This window comes from Pleurodeles waltl, chromosome 5 (genome assembly GCF_031143425.1).
Source record: "Pleurodeles waltl isolate 20211129_DDA chromosome 5, aPleWal1.hap1.20221129, whole genome shotgun sequence".
Lineage (NCBI taxonomy): Eukaryota > Metazoa > Chordata > Amphibia > Caudata > Salamandridae > Pleurodeles > Pleurodeles waltl.
In genome coordinates, this window is record NC_090444.1 from 661783526 (window position 1) to 661804871 (window position 21346).

The window sequence follows — 21346 nt, forward strand, 5'->3', positions numbered from 1 at the left end:
GTGGGGAACAATTGCAGGCCGTTATGAGTAACCTGGTGTCAGTGGACGCAGTAGTTCTGGGGCCTGGCTCGCTGGACCCGGTTTCACCAGGTGAGCTGCACTGAGTGCAGAGACAACAGCAGGGTCTGCATGCATAGCTGCATGAATAGCTCAGCCACCAACTGACCCTTGCAGCACCTGTCCCCTACTCCACCACTGTGCAAAACCTGGTACTCCCAACACCTTCTCCCACAAACACATTCCGCCTGTTGAGAGAAGATGGAAAATTCCAGTAGTTTTCTCCTAGGAATCAGAGAAAAACACATGCAAAAAAGAACCTATGTTACAGAGTACACATGGTTATTCCCCAGTCCGGTTAGAATCTTCATATTCCCTGCAATATGGTGAAGAAATAGTGGCCGGACTCAGGGATTCTGGCCCACCAGTATCCCCAAAACAAGATCATAACCTTGCAACCAGGGTCTTTATGTCGCCAGTTGCCAAGATAGTGTGTGTGTCCTGACTCAGCAGCCAGGACCGGATTAGAAACCAAAATCAGCCCTGTTAAATATATTCAAACTAGCCCCACAGTGCAGGAGGCCACACATACAATTAGATATTTGGGACTTTCATGGTGGGTCATGGCAGCCCCCACCATGTCCAGTTCTGAACCCAGCTGCCTAGCCTGAAGTCCTCCAGGGAAATGCAAGGGTGGGTGAATTTCCAGTCTTGCACTGTCAGCCGCTGTGCTGGGGACTGGTGAGGCTCCAAAAGGATACAAATAATTTGATTGCACGTGCCTGTTTTTGTAACAGTCCAGTAAAGACCAACGTAACTAACTTATTAAAATGCAAGTATAGCTTTGTTGCTGTGTTTGTTTTCACTAGGCACCATGAAAATGTTCTTGCTCTGGCAATAAATGAAATGCCGTATTTACACACTGTTTCACATTATTGCATGTAATGTAATTTAAAAAACAGACCATCATTTGTCAATCGTTTTCTCTCTGAGGGTGGTAGGAGACGGGGTCTTTTGTTCATTCTAATAACCTTATTTTCCATCCAATACCATTGGCTGAAATTCAACAAAAGTGAAAAGGGGACACAAAAGAAATTCCATCTACGCAGTTTGAAGATGTTCAGTTTATTGACCTTCATTCAGAATGGGGAATCGAGCAAACCGATATTTGAACTTATCTCCTACGATCAGTGTTTATGTTTCAGCTGCTAACGTTCACCTTTTTAAGCCATCCTGCCCACTTCTATAAACATTCCGTATATTTGTACTGTCGGGTCATCAAACCAGAAAGCGTACCTGCATTTTACTTACTCAACCCATTCTGACATATGGCCTACGCAGAAACTTGTGTTCTGTACATTAGTTGTGGAAAGTGGTTGACTATAGACTTTTCGTTTGTGTACCTGCGACATTACTGCATCGTAAGATTTGCTATGTTTCTAAAATAAACGTTGGCACCTTCTTTTTAACTGACATAGACAGAGCTAAGAAATAGCAGAAGGTCCCTGTCGAAACAAGTAATTTTCGTAGGTAAATGCATGCAATATATTTAATTTAATGTATTAAAAAGTCACTTATAAAATAAAATGAAAATCAAGGAGCCTCTATTACTTCAATAGTAAGCGACTTTAGCCGGTATTCACGACACAGATATTGTATTGTATAAATGATTAGGGTTCTCCCAAATTCAACAGCCTTTGCTTCTAAAATGTCAATATGTAGATGTTTCAGTTATCTATATTAAAATATGAATTATCACCAGTTCGTCACGCTAAAACATTATGACTCTTCCGGAATTGCAGCCTTCAATTACATAATAAAGGTAGATTGTTCTGTGTTTACAAATTTTAATGGGAAATCGGAACTGTTCTACAATATATATCCATCAGAGTTTTCACGGTAGGCTTCGCGTATTTATCATCATAATAGGCAAATGCTGTTTAATTCCCTGACCATCATCCAATGTTTCGCTTTATGAAAATACAAATGCGTATCTAAGCATCGGTGCTCTGCAAAACTCTAAAGCATGTTGTTCTACCTGCTTCATTGCACACGTGAAACCTGGAAAGCCGTGCATCACCTCTCAAGTGACCGCCCGGGACAGCTCGGAGGCAGGCCCTACAACAGGATATCCAGCTATTGAAAGCTGCTGTCACAGGTGGCCAGCTGCGCAGCTGCAAAGAGCTTCCTGTCAGGGGCCTGAGCAGGCCCACAGGAAGAAATGTTGCTTTCCTGTTGCAGTCTGTTTTCATCTATAAAGGAAGGAGCAGTGTGCACTGCAACGCAGTATGTGCCGAGGCAGCACTTTCCCACTGTGCTGAAACAGTGTAGGATATAATTGCGAACAATAAATGCCAGGAAAGGATCAAGTCATTTGCAGAAACCCAAACAACAGGAGGCCCATTCAACCGGCAAGTTTTCATTCAGATGATTTTCCGTTGTTTTTAGCACTGCTGTCCTTTTCACGTGGCGACAAAATACTTTAATCTCCGGCAGCAAGGATTTCTCTGTGGCTCACAAGTATGGACGTATTTACGATGCAAAAGTTGTCGTTCAAATGGATACTGAATTAAAATTGCCTTTTTCCAGACGCTGCATGTAAACTGAATGCAGATGTAGTTATTTAAGTGCTCTGCATATTAAATACGCTATTTTACTCTTTTTTAAATTAGGATTCGTAAATTATATGTCTGGCAAGAGGTTACGTAGGGCATGGAAGGAAGTGGTACGAGTCAACTTTTCCTGTGCTTCCTTTTTAGTCCTTCTCTTCACACTGCCATCCAGTTTCGTATTCACCAAGACATCCCACACATTTGATTTAAAAAACAAACGTTTACGGAATGTTATAATCTAATTATTAGCAACATTATTAGGATTCATTGAAGACTGCAGCTTTTACTTACCTCGTGGAGTCTCAAAGTAGAGGAAAACCATAGTCTTGCTTCACATTTTCTTTCCTAGATTTTACTATTTAACATCCATTATAATGTAAATGAGTATAAACATTATTTCTATTTTTCAGGTATCCGGTTTAGCGATGCGGTAATAAGGGTGCCATTAGGTGCCACAACAGCAAGTCCATCAACAGAATTGCTTTTGTTACAAAATGGACGGAACTGTAAAGCATTACAGGAATAAAAAATGTTTATGGGACACCTATAGTTGCACTTATGGTATTACCTTCCATGTTCCTTCAAATGACAGGAATAACAATGGCGCCATTGCATTTACAATGGCGTTCTAACAAGGATCAAACTGGCAAGGACCACACTGATTTAAAACAGTTTGTGCACCTTTTTTCAGATACCTTATCAAGGGTATTTCACACTTAATGTTTTTTCACACAAGACATGTCCATATATATCTATTCTGGAATTCTGGGATTAATGGACAAAGATAAGAAACATGAAAAAAAATCACATCAATTGAATTTCTTTATAATTGAAGAAAGTCCGAGCTTTTAGTTAATGGAGACTGAGCTGTGAAGATGTACAAGTAGTCAACCCTTCAACACATGCAATGGCTGATTACAATTTTTTGATTGTTCTATTCATACTACAAGAGAAGCAATAAATTAAACCCCGATTGGAACAATGCTTGAGATTAAAGATGTTTAGTCCTCCATCTAGAAACTTTAAAAAGAATGCCTTGATTAGTAACCTCTTACCCTTCACCTGCTCCAGGTACTATAAACTCAGATCCTGCCTAACCCCTGTTCTTCAGAGGGCCTTCTTTGTTCCAGTAGGGAAAGTCATAGGTCATGCTCACTGGGTGGTTGGGCAGCACAGAATGACTGGGTCACGTATGATGGCTTTGATTAATGGGGAGTAATTGAGGTAAGGCCTTGTGGCGCCCGGTGCAATAATCTTTTTTGGCTCCCTACCCCATGACCTCATCCTCGGATTCCCTCACTACCACCTGGCAAAAGTGCTCATCATCTCTCCATTGCCTTTCTCTCGCATACATTTCATTTGTTTTAAAGCGATTGGCAGGGCTGGCTTTACTAAGCCACTTAGCTATCGACATAAAATACATATCTGTTTTTTGCAACAGGCATGCTGTACTTTATGGCGAGTCAAAACTGCCACTGGACAAAACTCCAATCTCTCTCTAGCAGGAACATTAATCACAATAGTTATCTTTCCAAGATAGCTGCTTGAAAGGTAGATGCCCAAGGAACTTTGCAGCAGGCGATTTTAAATCATAAGTTAAATCCTACGTTTTTGCTAAATGTAGTGCCCCCCCACCCCTGGGGTCAGTGCCCCCCTACAGGTTAGCACCCGGTGTGACTGCACTGGTCACACCACCATAAAGCCTGCCCTGTTCTCATCCACTTTCTTGTTGCAGCCCATACTAATATGAGGATGTACCCAAAAGACTTCTGCTCCCTCCAAAAAAATACCAAAGTGCCACCACAAAAGGAGGCCGTTAAGCACACAGTTCAACCAAAAAAGAGTACAAGAAATCTGAGCCCCTCAAACAGACAGAAAGGAATACAATACATAAGAAACACCCCCCCCCCCACACTCCCACCACCTCCACTAATCTCTTGTCAGTCTTGAGACACAAAACTAGATGGCCATGCCTGAGTAGCAGCCACACAGGCATCCTGTAGAAAAGGACCTATTGGCTTCAACCCAGGATTTGGCCATGCCCTGAAGGAGAGCACTACTCAATTGGCAGACCATCTAGATGAAAATCAATAAGGTTCCATAAACCCAGGATCTAAACAAGAAGGATAAAATAAGGCCAGTCAAACAGATTTCTAGGAAGACAGTCTGTATGGAAGTGAATAATTAATTGGGTGTATGCTAATCAACCACAAATAATTGTTCCCCTTACCTGTTAAGTTCAAGCAAGGGTTCCAAACATCTAAACCTGAGCAGGCAGGCTTAACTTAGAGAAAATGTATTAAGCTTACCAAAACAGTTAAAAAGTCAAAAACACGACACAATAGCAATCCCACGTTTTGTAATAAGCAAATGACAACAATCCAATAAGAGGACCTAGAGGTATGAATTTTTAAAGATTAAAGAGAAAAAGCACCAAAGTAAAGTAAAGTGGCAATCAAAAGTACTGTTCGCATGTGACCAAGACCTAGTTGTGATTTCAGCGTGGCCGTGACGAAGCACAGGTTTGATATGTAAAGCAGGTTCATCCCAGTCAAATATTTTGCCCTCAAATTTAGGGCCTAAGTTTTAGTTTAGCAGGTGGCCTCTTTCTCTGCCAAGGCAAAAGAGTAAACAACTCCGTCGCCCAACGGAAATGCCACTCGCCAAATTTAGAAATGACCCACAAGCTGGCGGTCATTTCTAGTGCATTGCCAGGAACCGCCGTGAAGGCGGTTCCTGACAATGTTTTTTTTCAATTTGGTGCAGGGCTCCATCATCAAGACAGAGCCTTACACCAAATAATTGTCTTTTTCATTTTCAAAAGGGAAATCCCAAAGCAGGATTTTCTTTATAAAAATCAAGAAGAAAATACTCGCCTGGCTATGGGAGTTCTCTCTGATGGTAAGGAGTGTATTTAGCAGTTTTCACTGCCCTTTGCCGACAGGGTTTTCCTGGTGGTGATGGGCAGTGAAAACTGACCTATAATTCAGCCTGTCTAAATTAGGTGGGCGGAATTACAGGTCTGCCTCTAACAGCCCTCACTCTACACGACAGCCAGAGGAATTTGATCACGGCAGAGACAGACTAGTGTCCACAGTGGTCAAACCAAGTTCTGTCTGCATCTAAATTTGGCGGGTGGACCTCATTCTTGGCGCTAAAGTTAATCAAAATGAGTCCACTGAACTTGATTAACAGGCCTGATTTTCTTCCCTAGCAAGAGCACACTTTGGCTGATTTGACTTGTGTGCTTGGTCCAGGTCCTCCAAAGGTCTGGAAGTCCAACATTTTTCTAAGTTCTGATTTTTTGAGATTTCAGAATAAGTCTTTCTGGGCATCACACAGGCTCTCTGGCCCTCAGGGGCACTACTTGGGTGACCAGGGCACAATGCAGCAGAGCCCATCAGTAGGGGTAAGTCCTCTTCCAGTTGCAACTGGTCACCACAGAGAAAAGGCCTCTTCCAGCTTTTGATGCCCCTGTAAACACACAGAAGGCCAGATAACTGACCCTTTCAGTCTACTTCTATGTCCTGCCTAACAATGGGAGCAGGTCTAGCCCTTCAAGTCTCCTCACAGGTTTCAGAAAGAAGGTTCAGTCCCTCTCTGTTCTTCCATACTTCAGTAAACAGTAGGTAGGGGTCACTCCTTGACACTCCCTAACCAGAAGTGAAAAAGTCCTGAAGGGGCAATCCTAGCCACCTTTACAGCACATCCTGTTTACCTTACTGTCAACTACACCAGAGTGTACTATTCAAAGGGAAATCCAAGATGGCACAGGCCTTCTGTCCTTGGAGGGAGCTTTTGTACCAGTCAGGTCTGTGTTTAGGAAAGTAAGTAGTCCTCTCATCCTAAAATACATCAAACTGTTTCTGGGACCAGTTCCCCTTTCCACTGTGACAGAACAAGGATGTCTGCCACGTGGCTTAGGACCAGGGTTTTCCCCACCCACATCTCTCTTTACATTAAACTAAGAATGGACAGGCCTCGCCTCTGCAAGTTGATAAAGGTCTGAAAAACTCCCAAGCTGCAAGAGATAATGTGCCCCACTCCCAGCCCATGTGGTGACTAGGCCGAAGTCACTGGCCATCACAGGGAGAAGTTGTCACACCTTATCAAGTTCAAGCACTGAGAAGGCAACTGCTCCAGAAGCTTCAGACAGGGACAAGAACAATTTAACACAAATTTCTTTCCCTAAATATTTATTAAAAATCTAACCTCACTGTTGAATTGGATTTTTAATAAATATTTAAAAAATGGTAGTTGAACAACGTCTATAGTTTGTCTCAAACCCAGGGCAGCAGAACTAATAGTTTAACCTGTGCTCTAGTTTTCCTCATAGGATAGCCAGAGCCTTCCACATTGAAAATAGCTTTTGGGACTTGTAGGTACATGGTAACATTCTGGCCAGATTTAAGAAAAGTGGTGCTTCACTTTGGATGGCACGAGTGCTGCATTCCACAGGAGATATTTAACTTTTCGAACCTGCTTACTACTACATACTATTCTATATCTAGTGGCTCTATAGGAGAGTTAAAAATACAAATCAGGGATTAGGCAATATTTACATGTTTTAGGGTTCAGAGCACATACATTTGGAAGTTGACTGCAGCACCTTGTGTACCAAGTCTAAAATCTAACAAAAAAATCAGCAAAAAAATGGGTCTGTCCACACAAAAGGGGCATTTTCTTACACAATCAAAAACGTGTTGGAGCACAACATGCGTGCATAATAATGTTTCAGACTTGTCATGGAAAAACAAAGGCCCTCATTCTGACCTTGGCGGGCGGCGGAGGCCGCCCGCCAAAGTCCCGCCGTCAGGTTACCGTTCCGCGGTCGAAAGACCGCGGCGGTAATTCTGACTTTCCCGCTGGGCTGGCGGGCGGTCGCCTTCAGACCGCCAGCCAGCCCAGCGGGAAAGAGGCTTCCACGATGAAGCCGGCTCGGAATCGAGCCGGCGGAGTGGAAGCTGTGCGACGGGTGCAGTTGCACCCGTCGCGTATTTCACTGTCTGCGCAGCAGACAGTGAAATACATGTAGGGGCCCTCTTACGGGGGCCCCTGCAATGCCCATGCCAGTGGCATGGGCACTGCAGGGGCCCCCAGGGGCCCCGCGACCCCCCCTACCGTCATCCGGATCTCGGCGGTCCGACCGCCGGGATCTGGATGGCGGTGGGGGGGTCGGAATCCCCGCGGCGGTGCAGCAAGCTGCGCCGCCGCGGAGGATTCAATGGGGCCGCGGTACACTGGCGGGACCCCGCCAGTGGTGCCGGTCCGACCGCGGCTTTACCGCCGCGGTCGGAATCCCCATTGGAGCACCGCCGGCCTGTCGGCGGTGCTCCCGCGGTCCTCCGCCCTGGCGGTCAAAGACCGCCAGGGTCAGAATGACCCCCAAAATTTGATATCAATCACGAATAAAAGAGACACCACCATACATCAGTTTCCTGTTGTAAAAGGTACATAGGTGCCATTGGCAGAGAGAGAGGGGGGTATAATATGCCTCTTTATCCCATTGGCAGAGATGGTGAGATGTGATATCCATCTTATATTTCAACTAAATATTAATTTGTTTAGCACAGGTTATGAAAATCATCAGTTTATGACAAAGCAAGTAGGTGCAATAATATACAGCATGATACAATAATGTGAAACTCCAAGAAAGCAGCATGCTCAAGTGGTTTAGGATAGGCTGCTTTGCAGATCAAGGCTTAAAATGATTCAGATCCTTCCAGGATGTTGGTTCGGTCGTAATCCGCATTTTGAAAATGTCAGCAAATTTTCCACCAGAACCAGCAGGGTTCATAAGTTCTATGGCCAAGTGACGAGATTTTATAAAAGTGAGAAAGACTTGAGAGATGCAAGAACAATTAAGAGAAGCTGCTTGCCTCTCATACAACTTGAGGTAAAATAATTTTATTAACCTGGGGTCATGGGATATGGTTAAAAGATGGAAAAGCATCTAGTCTTGGTCCTTTTAGAAATGTATAAGACAACAGCATTGGTAAAGTAAGCCTGTATGTAGCAGGATGAGAGCCCGTACATGAGAGACTTTTTTTTTATTGAAATAAGGGTTAATAGTGAAGACAGCTTGACACAGAGGGGCATATTTACAATCTCCTTGCACCACATTAGCGCTGCCATAGCATACTTTTTTGACACTAAGGCGACGCTAAGGTGGCTTTTCTGCTGCGCCACATTATGCCTGTGTCAGCCATAATGTATACAAGGGGCACAAATTTTACTGTGCCATTTTTCCATCATTGTTTATGCCTGCTCAGGGCAGGCGTTAAAATAATGCACACATTATATTCAATGGACCTCCCTGTGCTTTGCTGCATTAGCTTCAACATTTGTGACGCTAGTGTAGCAAAGGTCCACAATAGCATAAAACATGTTAACTCTATTGTGCTAACTACTGCCATGGTGCGCTGTATTGTAAATGTGGCTCAACCATGGTGCCGATAGGGGAGTGCAAGAAAGGTGGCACATCATCTATGATGTGCCACTTTCTTGTAAAGATCGCCAGAGTTTCTTAACTGAGAGGGTGGTGTCAGTTGGCCAGTGGCTAAAAGGGAACTAAATTGGTGCCCCATGTTGAAGAGCATTTTGGGTTATGAGAGGCAAATTGCTTCATCAACCTGAGGACCAAAGGATTTTTCAAAAGGAATGGAATCTGGAAGAAAGTGGTGCGAGGAGATAGCTGGTGATGTAATAGACTGTATAATTGTGATGCAGGAGGGTGCCATGAAATAGAAAAACATCATTCCACATCCATCCTTCCTTCTTCATTTATTTGAAGAGGAGGTGCACATGAAATTATACACATTTGCCAAGACAGATGCTGAGGTGGGCTAAGCAGCTGAGTCGCCTGCCATTACGGTTTAGTTTAGCACACAGGTAAATGCAGACAATGAAAAGAGTTTCCTAGGGCAAGTCCAACCAACTCTCTTGTCCAGAGTGGATTCTGGCTAGCAAGACATAGTTAAATTTGCTGCATCTTTCAAACCTCTACTTTTTGTCTGTAATACAAACTGTTGGGATAGGTGGAAAAGGTTGTTTGAGTGTTTCATCACATACACTGTCTCTTCGAACTACTACCTTATCCAATGGCTAGGGAATGGGTTTTAAATCTATGCTAGCTAGCTTATGGATATCACCACTTCGGTGTTGTCTGAGTAGCTGGGGCCCTAAATAGAATTAACTTGATGTGTTGTGCTATACTCTTTCTGTACTTGATTTAATACAAGAATATACATATTAGTTATATAAGTGTCAAAAGATCAAAGCTGTTCTCCTAATCTGTTGACAGCATGTGGATGGTTCATCACATCAAGCACTGGCAGTATATCGTTCTCTGTACACACATCCTGTATTCCAAGCTTTTCATGACTGACAAAACGTGGAAAGGATACCACAGATATTATCCACCCTCAGTATACCCTTTATCATACCCATTAAGTTGCAGAAGAATTTCCCTTAGTGAGATCTCTGTGTTTGAAAGGTTCTCATAGGTAGTGATAGATTATGGATAGTAGTTTTCAGATATGTGTAATGCAGATTATAATGTTTTGTCAAACCTGCAACAGTTAAGATTTTTGAAAATCTTGGGCAGTTTTCAGACAGCTTGGTCAAGGCTGGGTTCTGACCGGCTTTATATTTTCAGGAACGGTTCAATTCCATTATCAGGCAGAAAGAAAATGGCTTTCATAATTGATACTCACGTGACAGAACTGGGACTTGCCCAGTTAACGCTTGAGGTCTTGTTTGAAATAAAAGTCTGTATCCTTAAACAACTGTTCTTGCTCTCACAGCTACTTATCAATATTGTCAATGACAAATATAAGTTCTAGATCAAAATCTAGTTCATATTACCCTTTGTTCACTTCCTGTCACTTATTTGTAAGAGGTTCACCACATAGGTGCTGTGCTGCATGCTTGCACATTATTGGATCTCAAAATAAAAAAAATGGGCCGCTTTTGTTTTCCCACAGTTCTATCACAATCAAGACCCTTCAGTTGCTGCCATGAGCAGGTCTAAACTATAGCATGTACACCGCTTTATTTCAAGACCTTAGATCAGTTAATTACATCCCCTTTGTGCTGGTTTGACAAACAACAAGTGAGTTCCTCATGTTCTTTGACACTAACTAATTTCTTGATATTTATTTAATGTACCAGAAAGCTGTAAACAGTGTGAGGCACAGGAAAACTGTATGTAGATGAACCAATAGTAGTAATAATTAAATGGAAGATAGTCCGAGCTATTTAGCAAACAATGCAGGCTGTTCAAATACCCACTGCAAGTTTACACTCCCTAGTTCGTGAATGTTAGGCTTGATTCTGTGAACCGCAATTTCTGCAAAGAGGTAGTCCCCTGCAGTGCATAATGGAACACCAAAATCAACTAGAGTAGAAAGGAGGACTGTAGGGATCTGGTACCCACACAAAATTGATCATGGCGATGAGGACACTTGCACAGTGTTTAATGCCACACGATAATCACAGTACACAATGTCCAACTAAATGATGTTCACTGACTCCTTAGATGGAAACCATTGGATTTCAGTGTCAGATCCGTGAAGTATATATTACAAGATCCCAATGAGAAGAAGGATAAAGCAAATGCTTCCTCTAGATGTCCACTGGGCATCTATGAATGTGAGTACCTCCATCATGGATGCTTTTACTAATAAGAAATGAATTATACCTCTGTTTTCATACACTCTGGGGCTCATTCTGAGAGTGGCGGTAGGGACCGCTTCAGACAGGGTGGTCCGACCGGCCCATTCTGACCGCGGCGGTCCAACTGCCGACACGCCAGGCTGCAGCCAGCCTGTAACCTGGTGAGTGTTCTGCTTTGCCAGCGAAATACCTCAAATATGGCGGACAAAAGACCTTCAGTACTGCAGCGGCTTCGGCAGTCCTGTGAAAGGACCACTGGAGTCGGAATGACCCCCTGTGAGTTTCAGGCCAGTGGTGATACACATATAAAGCTGACCACTGACAAAGCAGGAATTGTCCTGCTTAGAAATGAGATTAACTTTTGGAGCAACAACTTCTGGCCCAGAGATCTCAGCCCTGCACCTACTCCCTCACTCTCTTTCAAGAACCCTGAGATAGTGATAGATCGCAATCTGGCACTTAAACCTTAGAGGAGAAGTTGTATGTAAATGCTCTTTTCGTTTAAAAATCCATAAAGAAAATTGCCTTGTGCTGTTATTTAATGCCAGGAAACTTATGGTTATAGGAGTCATCAACTCGATTTTGAACTATGCTTATTCACTATTTGCAGGGTTGCCCATGCTGCTGTACTCAAACTACCAACTGTTCAAAATGAAGCAGCAAGGTTGATCATCCCCTTGCCACTGCACTCTACACATCTTTTGAGTGAGCTACATTGGTTTCCAGTATAGGAGCATATTCTCTTTAAAGGCTGTTACAGTGTGTTTAAATGCCAGAACAGATCCAGCTCTAGTTTTCTGGGGAGAGAATTAAGTAATATAGATACCTACGAAATGTGAGATCTAGCCAGGCAAATTGGCTTGTTGTTCCAAAATTTTGGAAACAAAGATCTGAGGGATGCAGTTTTTCAGAATGTGCCCCCTCCATTTGGAATGTCCTAATTGATCTGATCTGTTTGGAACATGACCTTGGTACTTTTCGTAGAAAACTGAAAACCTGGCTTTCCAAGCAGGCCTATGGCATAAAGTAACCCTACATAGTTTGATCAGTCCAGCTATTCTATCGTATAGAAATCTTCGATGAACGTGAGCTTCATTAGTTATATTAACATAACATTTGGCAAAATGTTCCCTGTAAAACTTTTTTTACCTTTATGACCTACAGAATCATAAACGTTGTCTGACACACAATTTGGGTGTCTAAGATTATTTATTAGAAATTGGCTACAGACATGAAACTTTACATGCCCTCTCTTAAAAAAATCCCTTTATTTAAAAATATTTTACATAACCATATATAGTATTAGGGCATGTTACACATAAAAGTGCTGGTCCAACTCTGATTCAGTCTATATGAGATTCACATAATATGGTGATCTCTGGAGTCCCAAAAGAGATAGCTTGTGTCCATAATTGTCGTGGTGGTTATGAATAAACATTTAAACTTTATGAATTTGAAATCAAAACTATTTTGTTCTTTGTTGTTTTTTTCTCCACTTTTACATGCAGGAGAATATCCGTTGACATATCAGTAAAATTAAAGGCTCTACTCTCTGAGTAACAGAAAAATACTTTTATTGCTTTATCCCCCCACTTTTGTATCCAATGACACATGTTCATTTGCACATTTTAGTAAGCCATCCTTTTGCCCTGAAGACGGCACAGAAGTCACACATAAGGTGCTAAAACCTGTTGACACTGCTTAGAAATATTGAACTTCTACACTTAGTGATCAGCAATCATGTCCTCCAAACAGCACAGGGAGGGACAGTGACACAGAGTTCCTGCATTTTTAAGTGACACACCAGTGCACACAGAAAGGGACAATAGGAAGCAGCCAATGTAAGAAAGAAATAGTCTAGTGAACCAATATGTTTTGATCCTTTATTCATTTCTCAAATACATCAATGATGAAAACCATGAGAAGTTGCTACAGTTGATCCATATCCCACAGTATGCATCCAAGGTTCTTTTACAAAGGAAAGATAAACACACAATTCAGCGCTAGTAGAAATTTGCTGTATAATAATAGCATATTTTTTATTTTATACAAGATAAAACTTTTTTTATATTTGAACCAACATGAGGGCACTGTCATGTCATGATAGGGTTTTTGTTCTGACACACTTTGTAATGAATGTGAGATTAGAAAGCCAGAAACATTTTTTCTTCCTTCTACATGGTTCCTGACCAAACTCCATTACAGTTGCCCTAGTCTGAATCTGTTTGGATGTGAAACAAATCATCCCTTCCATTACACCCTAAGAAAAGAACATAATTCAGACCTGTTCTTGAGATAGAAATCTGTCCTCCTTTACAGCTCCTGAAGTAAGGTCACCTTTCCATCTTTGGAACCAATATCACAAAGAAGTCAACTTCTGTTTATAATCAAGAAGCACCAAGTTAGCACAACAACTGGCTACATTTGTTTTTAGACATAGACATTCCTGGGCAAGATTTTGAAAGGAAGACGGAGAGCAAAAGATAGCATGAAAATGGAGTTCGGGTGTGTGGATGCCCTCTAGCTGAAGCCAATGTCTAGTGATGTGCTGGAAGCCTGCCCAGTTAAATCAACTTCTCATAAGCTTTCTATACCTGAACAAGAGCCTTTAGGACATTAACGTAGGTCTGTAATCAGACAAATTATTTATTTTTTACAATATAACGCGCACACACAACCACAGGGCCTCAGGTCGCTGTAGAGTTGAAACCAGAAAGATGTATATAATCATTGCTTGGAACAAGAACATACTTATAAAAAGTAACCATATCAGATCAGCAATCTCTATAATAGATTATAGCATAAAGTGAATGAGCAAAATAATATTGAAATGGTGCGAAGGTAGGAACAGAAAATTGTGAGGATCTGGATGACGCAACTAGAATGGAACAAGAAATAGAGCAAAGGAGTGAGGCAGATTATAAGAGGCAGAGGAGAGGTAGATGTGGATGTGCTGAGAGGTGGCTGACAAGAAACATTTTCATTTTCTTCAACCTAGAGTAATGATCTGAACAGTTCAACTTTATTGGAACTTACTTTCAAAGTTCTGGGGCTGCAACAAATAGGTTTGATTTTCAAGTTTTGAATTCAACATTTGGAGTAGGGATGGGCAGGCAGCTCCCCTCTGCTGGCGGAGCTAACAGAGTTTTTGACACAGTGCAGAGTGCGCCATAAACTCTGCTAGCCCCACCAGCAGAGCGAAGCTCACCTGGTGCACACTGCAGCCCAGTTATGGGCAACACAGCACAAGCGCAGACAGTCTGCTCTTGCGCTGTGTAACCCAAAACTAGGCTGCAGTGTGCACTGGCAACTGATCCAGAGAGGGCCAGGCCTCCCTCTGCCAGCAGAGGAGCAGGGGCAGAGGGAGGCAGAGAGAGAGCCAGGCTGCTGGAGGAAGAACAACGAGGACCCAGGTAAGTCCTCGTCTCCTGTTTTCTTTTTTTTCTTTTGTTGTTTGTGCACATTGGTGCCCAAACAAGGACTGAAATGGCAGCTTTCACTGCCTACAGCCCTGGCCTGAATTCAGGCCAGGGCCATAAGCAGTAAAAGAAAGCTGCAGTTTCAGGCCTCTTGTGCACCGCCCGCCCCGTGTGGAGTGCACATGGGACAGGCCGGTGCATAAGAGGCCTGAACTGAAATGGCGGCTTTCACTGCCTACGGCTCTCTCCTATATGCTCCCAATCCTGGAAGTGCTAAGCAGGGTTGGACCTGGCTAACCTGGCCAGACCTGGCTTAACGCTTCTGAGATCAGGCACATTCAGGACTGTGTGGATCATGGAACTCTGCCTCCACGGAATTCCACTGAGTTTTTAATCAACTCAGTGGAATTTTGCAGAGTTGAACTCTGTAAACTCTGTCCAGGCCCATAAATGAAGCCTTGCTGTGGTACTAGCCAACACCATCTTCCTTTCAGACTTAGAATGACATTGGCCTTCGGTGCCGTTTAACTGTGATTAAAGGCAGCAAGGAGAACCTTTTCTCTGCATATCAAAGATTACCCCTTCCCTAAGAGTAACCAAAGGGCTTCTTCTTTACATATGATGCTATCATTTCTGAGTAGCCTGGAACATTACATTTTCTACAGCGTATGCACTCACTAGTAATTCTGGAAGTTAGTGGTTGGGCTTCAGCCTTCCTTCTTAGCAAGCACCACACATGTCATTGCCCTACATTCTCTGCAGAGAATGCAAAAGCATTTCATGCAAACACGTTTAAATGCAGGTATTTGTAATCTGGTGAAAGTATGGTAAGGCTCACAAATCCTTCCCCAAAATATTTGAAGACTGGTTGGAATAGTAAGCCAGCGTCTCCATGAATATTTTGTGGTATTTCTATGCCACTCCTCTGAGTTTCACCAAAACCTTTGAAATATAGGCACTTATGGGAAGCATGGGCAGGGCAGTCAGATGGGGCTGGAATAGTATAAAACTGGGCACTGCAGTTCAGAAATGTAAGGCCTCATTCACAAAAGGTATTTTGGAGTACATAAAGTAGTACTCCATTAGTACCACTTCACATACTACAAAGTGCTATACACACATCGACAGAAAGCCTCTTCTATCTTTTTTGTTCAGAGATTCATGCCCCGCTGGCAGAGACATCCACACATAGGTACACATTTTAGAAGTACATGAGGGTGGGACAAGGTAGAGTGGAAGGGAAATGAGGCTGAATTACTTCTAAATGGAAAATGTTTAGGGAAAATTAAGGAAGGGATTAGGTAGGGACAAAATAAAACAAAACACAAACCTGCATAAGAGTAAGACAAATGCAATTCACAAACTACACTTCTAATTCTACAATAGCCATTATAGTGTAAAACAGACTTAAATTTACTGAAGCCCAGCCTTAGACCATGTCACACATGACCAAGGACTGCTGAAACACATTTCATTAGAAAATGAAAACAATGGAGGCTTTCTATAACACTCACACCCCTTAGAAAATAACATAAAATAAAATTAATTTAATTAATTCATATATATTGATAAGAGAAAGGCAGTGAGTGCCGAAATGCTTTCCTGTTCCCTTTTGTTCTGTCAAGCATATTGAAGTTTTTCTATAAGTGTTACATATAGAACTTAGTGGTGGTCACCACTAGGTAGTTATAGTTAGGACCAAGTTTCTATAGAAAGAGTGTTTTTTGTTTCTCTAATAACTTTGGTGCCTCTTGAAGTTTCTCCAAGAAAATATGACACTCACTTTAGCTGCTGACTTGAAAGTTTTGGGGTGATCTCTCAAGTGGAGGCCGAGAAAGAGGGGTGGGCCCAAGACGTGTTTTCCCCATTAATTTTTCCATAGGGATTTTGAACAGTGATAGCGCCAAAATCACTGGACTGAATTACACCAAATTTGACAGAAAGGTTGTTCTTGGTCCAGAAAGAGCCCTTTTTGTTATTTAGTGTAAATCCATTCAGTACTTTTCGAAAAATCGTGTTGAGATCTGCTTGGCTGGAAACACTTCAACAAGGAAGTGTTGCCAGCCATTTTGAGACTCGGCTTCAGAAGAGCAGTTTCCATCTCTGTTCCCTGCCGGCAGATATGCGTGCAGGGAACAGAGATGAAAGCTTTTCTCCAACAACCACAGAGCAGCTACTTAAAGTAGCTCCTTGGTTGCTGGAGCAATGAGACCACGGGGGAGGCCTTGAGGCTCCGCCCGCGGTCCCAGATAGCCCATAAAAGGTTAAAAAGATGTTGAAAAAACCCTCAGTAGCTCAAGTGTGAAGGTCACAGACATTCACACTGAATGCTAAGGGTTCAAGTCCAGGTGTATCCCCAGTCATTTTCCTCCATTATGTTTTTACTTTTTTTTTTAAATGTTTAAGGCTCATAATGAAAGTTGATCTTTTTGTTTAAATACATTTTTTTTTCAACTTGCACAGAAATATTCATTCTAAATATATCTTCCATCAAAGCCTAAACAACTCTCTATCTCTCTCCCTCTCACTCTCTTTCTTTCTCTCTCTCTTTCATTCTCTTTTTCCCACATACACATGCACTAAGGGCCTCATTCCGACCCTGGAGGCCGGCTGAACCACCGCCAACAGGCTGGCGGTGCTTCATTCAGTATTCTGACTGCGGCTTTGAAGCCGCGGTCGCCCATCCAGGTCCGGCGGTTTTCCGCCGGATTTCCCCCGGCTGGGGGAATCCTCCATGGCGGCGCTGCTTGCAGCGCCGCCATGGGGATTCCGACCCCCTTCCCGCCAGCCTGTTTCTGGCGGTTTTCACCGCCAGAAACAGGATGGCGGGAACGGGTGTCGTTGGGCCCCTGGGGGCCGCTGCACTGCCCATGCCACTGGCATGGGCAGTGCAGGGGCCCCCTAACAGGGCCCCACAAGGATTTTCACTGTCTGCTTTGCAGACAGTGAAAATCACGACGGGTGCAACTGCACCCGTCGCACCCCTGCAACTCCGCCGGCTCCATTCGGAGCCGGCTTCATTGTTGCAGGGCCTTTCCCGCTGGACCGGCGGGCGATCTTTTGGCGGTCGCCCGCCGGCCCAGCGGGAAAGTCAAAATGACCCCTGCGGTCTTTCGACGGGGTAACTTTGGCGGGCGGGTCCGCCGTCCGCCAAAGTCAGAATGACCCCCTAAGACCCTTACTGAGCCACTCACAGACCCATTCAGACACTCACACACCCACTCACAGACCCACTCAGACCATTGTGCACCCACTCACAGCCCCAATCAGACCCTCCCACTCACAGACCCACTTAGACACTCACGCACCAACTCACAAACCCACTCAGACTCTCACACACTCACTCACGCACAGACCCACTGACACACTGATGCTCCCACTCACAGACCTGTGCAGACACTCTCACAGCTACTCTCATCTGAGATACACCCTCTTACACTATTCTTACACCCAGAGAGACAGGCTCCGGCCAGCTCCTGTCGCACATGGTCAAAAGACCGTGCACAGTGTGGGGTTGGGTGGTTAGGGGGGGGTTGCCTGCAGGGTCTGGCTTCAGGCCAGGCTTTGCATGCAACCCCTGCCACTCACGATGAAAGCCATGCATGGTGCAAGGTCGGATGCCTTAAGGGGGTAATCCTCAGGGCTGGGCCACTGGCCTGGCCATCTGGCCAACTCTCGACTACAAATTACCGCACTCATGTCATCTGTGAAAGCAACAATAATAATATTACTGTAATATTTGCAGTAAACTTTTTGACAAAAAACTGCGTGATGAGGGCACGAGTGCCCTTCGAGTTCTGGCTCAAGATTAATCTAATCTTAAATATCCACGTACTATTTTGGTGTACTTCACAGCCTACCGCATTGAGGAAGCAATATTAACTAAAGCAATTGAGAGGAAAAGTTTTTCCACTTCCGAGAATGTCCACTTTTGTATTTTTTCCGGATATGTATGCTTTTGTATCTCAACAAGGCCAGACTTTGTGAGACTCGTTTAAAACCCAAGAGACCAAGACATCCATAGAACAACAAGTCAATTGGTTTAAAATAACATTTCCTTGTGAAGACATAAACTTTTCAAGGACTTTCTGTGCAAGGAATTGATTGGGAACCAACGTTCCTCATAATGATATTAATTGCTCAAGGACTTTCTGGGGCAGTGGAGTGTGCCGTAAAAAGTGTACTTGTTATTGCAATCTTAGAATTGTATGAAGGGTAGGTGGGTTTCTTCCCATTTAGGCGCACCCGCTTGGAAATAATTGTCATATGTAAGATTGGTATATTATCTGTGAGCACTAATTACCTGTGAATAGACGATCTTGTTTAAAACCCAAGACATCCATAGTACAATAATCAAAACAGAAGGTTTTGGTGAAGGGGCAGTTCTATCTGTTCTCAAATGTCGAATAAGATGTAAAACTAATTCTTGTGTTGGGTTACAGATGCCTTGATATGTCTAAATAGTCTGGCTGATGGAAGTGTCTGAGTAGGGGGGTCCCACTCATTAAGGGAGGGCATGAGCAATGTGAGGTGCAGGTACATGGCACCATATGCATGGTGTGAGGGTTAGGGAGGGCAATTTGCCCTCCCTTAAGTACTTGGGGTCTGGAGGTCACGGGGGTTTTGGGTGGTGGGCTCAGGGGTTGGGGTTTAGCACATTCAGTAAAAATGAGCAGGGCTAGGGAGATTATTAATTAGTAACTACTATTAGTAACTATTCAGAGTGTGAGGTTGAGAAGGGAAGTGAGTGCACGAAGTACTGAAGCATTATCATATAGTTTATAATGTCAAGGTGATATTATATAATGGCAGTGGTGTTTAAACAAGTGTAAATATGGTGGTATGATGAGCTGGCTGTCCTTGTTTAGTGCAGAAGTATTTTTTCTTTAGTAGCACATCTCAAAAGTAACAACCTTAAAATGTATATCCCTAAGAAATATTACCACGCATTTTTCGGTTCTGCTAGGCTCACAATGCGAGGTGCGGTGATTTACTTGGCTAGATCTATTGATTGGCATGTTAGGGATGTAACTAGGGATAAAAGAGGGAGGCGGATCTGGTAAAAGATCTTAGTTCAGGACACTCCTTTGAATTTGGTGAATTATTACGGCCTTATATCTGATGATTTGGGACCAATGATACATCTTCATAATCTCGCTATGGAGGCAGAAGGACCCCTGATTTTTGGGGGCGATTTTATTTATGTTCAACATCTGAACTTAGATATTTCTAATCGGACCAAAAAGCAGTTAAAACTAAAAACATCAAGAGTTACTGCTACTAGTAGGATTTTCAATTAGGCGATCTCTGGTTCATAGACCGTCCGTGTACTGCTCAATTTACTTGTTTTTCACCCAGATTTAATACTGCGTCACATTCAGATTTCTTTTTAATAACTGGGACAATCAGGTAGAGCAAAGCAGATATTTGAGCAAAAGCATTTTCCGAGTACTTGGTTTTATCGGTCCATTTTGGTTGGGAAATTCCAAGAAGAGAGAGACCTTAGTGACACTTGTTAGCAGATCAGAACTGGTTCGCAGAAATGTGAATATTTATAAAGTCGTGTTTTTTTAGACCAATAATAATTTGACTTGTGACTTTGCAGTCTGTGAGGCCTTTAAGGCTACCTTTCATTGATGGATTATATTGTACAAGTCAAATCAAAATAAGAAGCACGCTACACAAATGCAGGAATTACAATTGGCGCAAACCAAGCTTTAACTGATTATGTAAGTGGCGAAGAAAGACCTGGCTCAAAAGAGTGGCTTGCTAGTGCTGATCAAAATCTTAGACATTTATATTTGTTCGAGGAGATAAGTAACCATAGAATATATCAGCAGAAAATGCACAAGAAAAAAAACAGTAAATAGGTAAGTTCCTCACCTGGTCCACTCAGATCAAGCAGTCAGACTGAGAACCCTGGTACTTGTATAGTGTAACTGAGAAAGAGGAAATCACACAGGTTTTCTTGCAGCAATGTTGAAACTTATATGAGAGAGCTTACTCAGTTTCATCATCCATTTTAGAACAAAATTTTAGTAAAATACAATAACCCCAAATATCAAGAGTCTACAAAGACAAAATGTCAGAGAAAATAACTCTTTCTTAAATGGTACTGGTGATTCAAAAGATGCCCAAAGCAAAAGCTTGCGGGAACAATGAACCAATGAAGGTTTATAACTTATTTTCGAAAGATCTTTTCCCTTTACTTACTGATTTATTTAATTTAATAAAGGAAGGCGTGAAGATTCCTTTATCATTCAAAGAGTCCATCATAGTCAGATTGCTTAAAAAAGACAAATTCCCTGCAAACGCTAATTTTTATCAGCATATAAGTCTTCTAAATGCTGATTATACATTATTTACCAAGGTATGGGCATCTCAAATTATTCCCGTAGGCCAAACTTTGATTCACAAAGATCATAGCGGATTTATACTCAATAGGCTTATGGCGACAAACACAAACTTCCTGGTCCAAGCAATCGATTATTTCTCAGAGTGGCGATAGTGCTGATGGATGCAAAAATGTTGGCGCTAGAGCAGAAAAGCACAGGGAGGCCCATTGAATAAAATGGTCGTGTAATTTTAATGCCTGCTCCAAGCAGGAGTTAAAAATAAAGGAAAAAATGACTCAGTGAAATG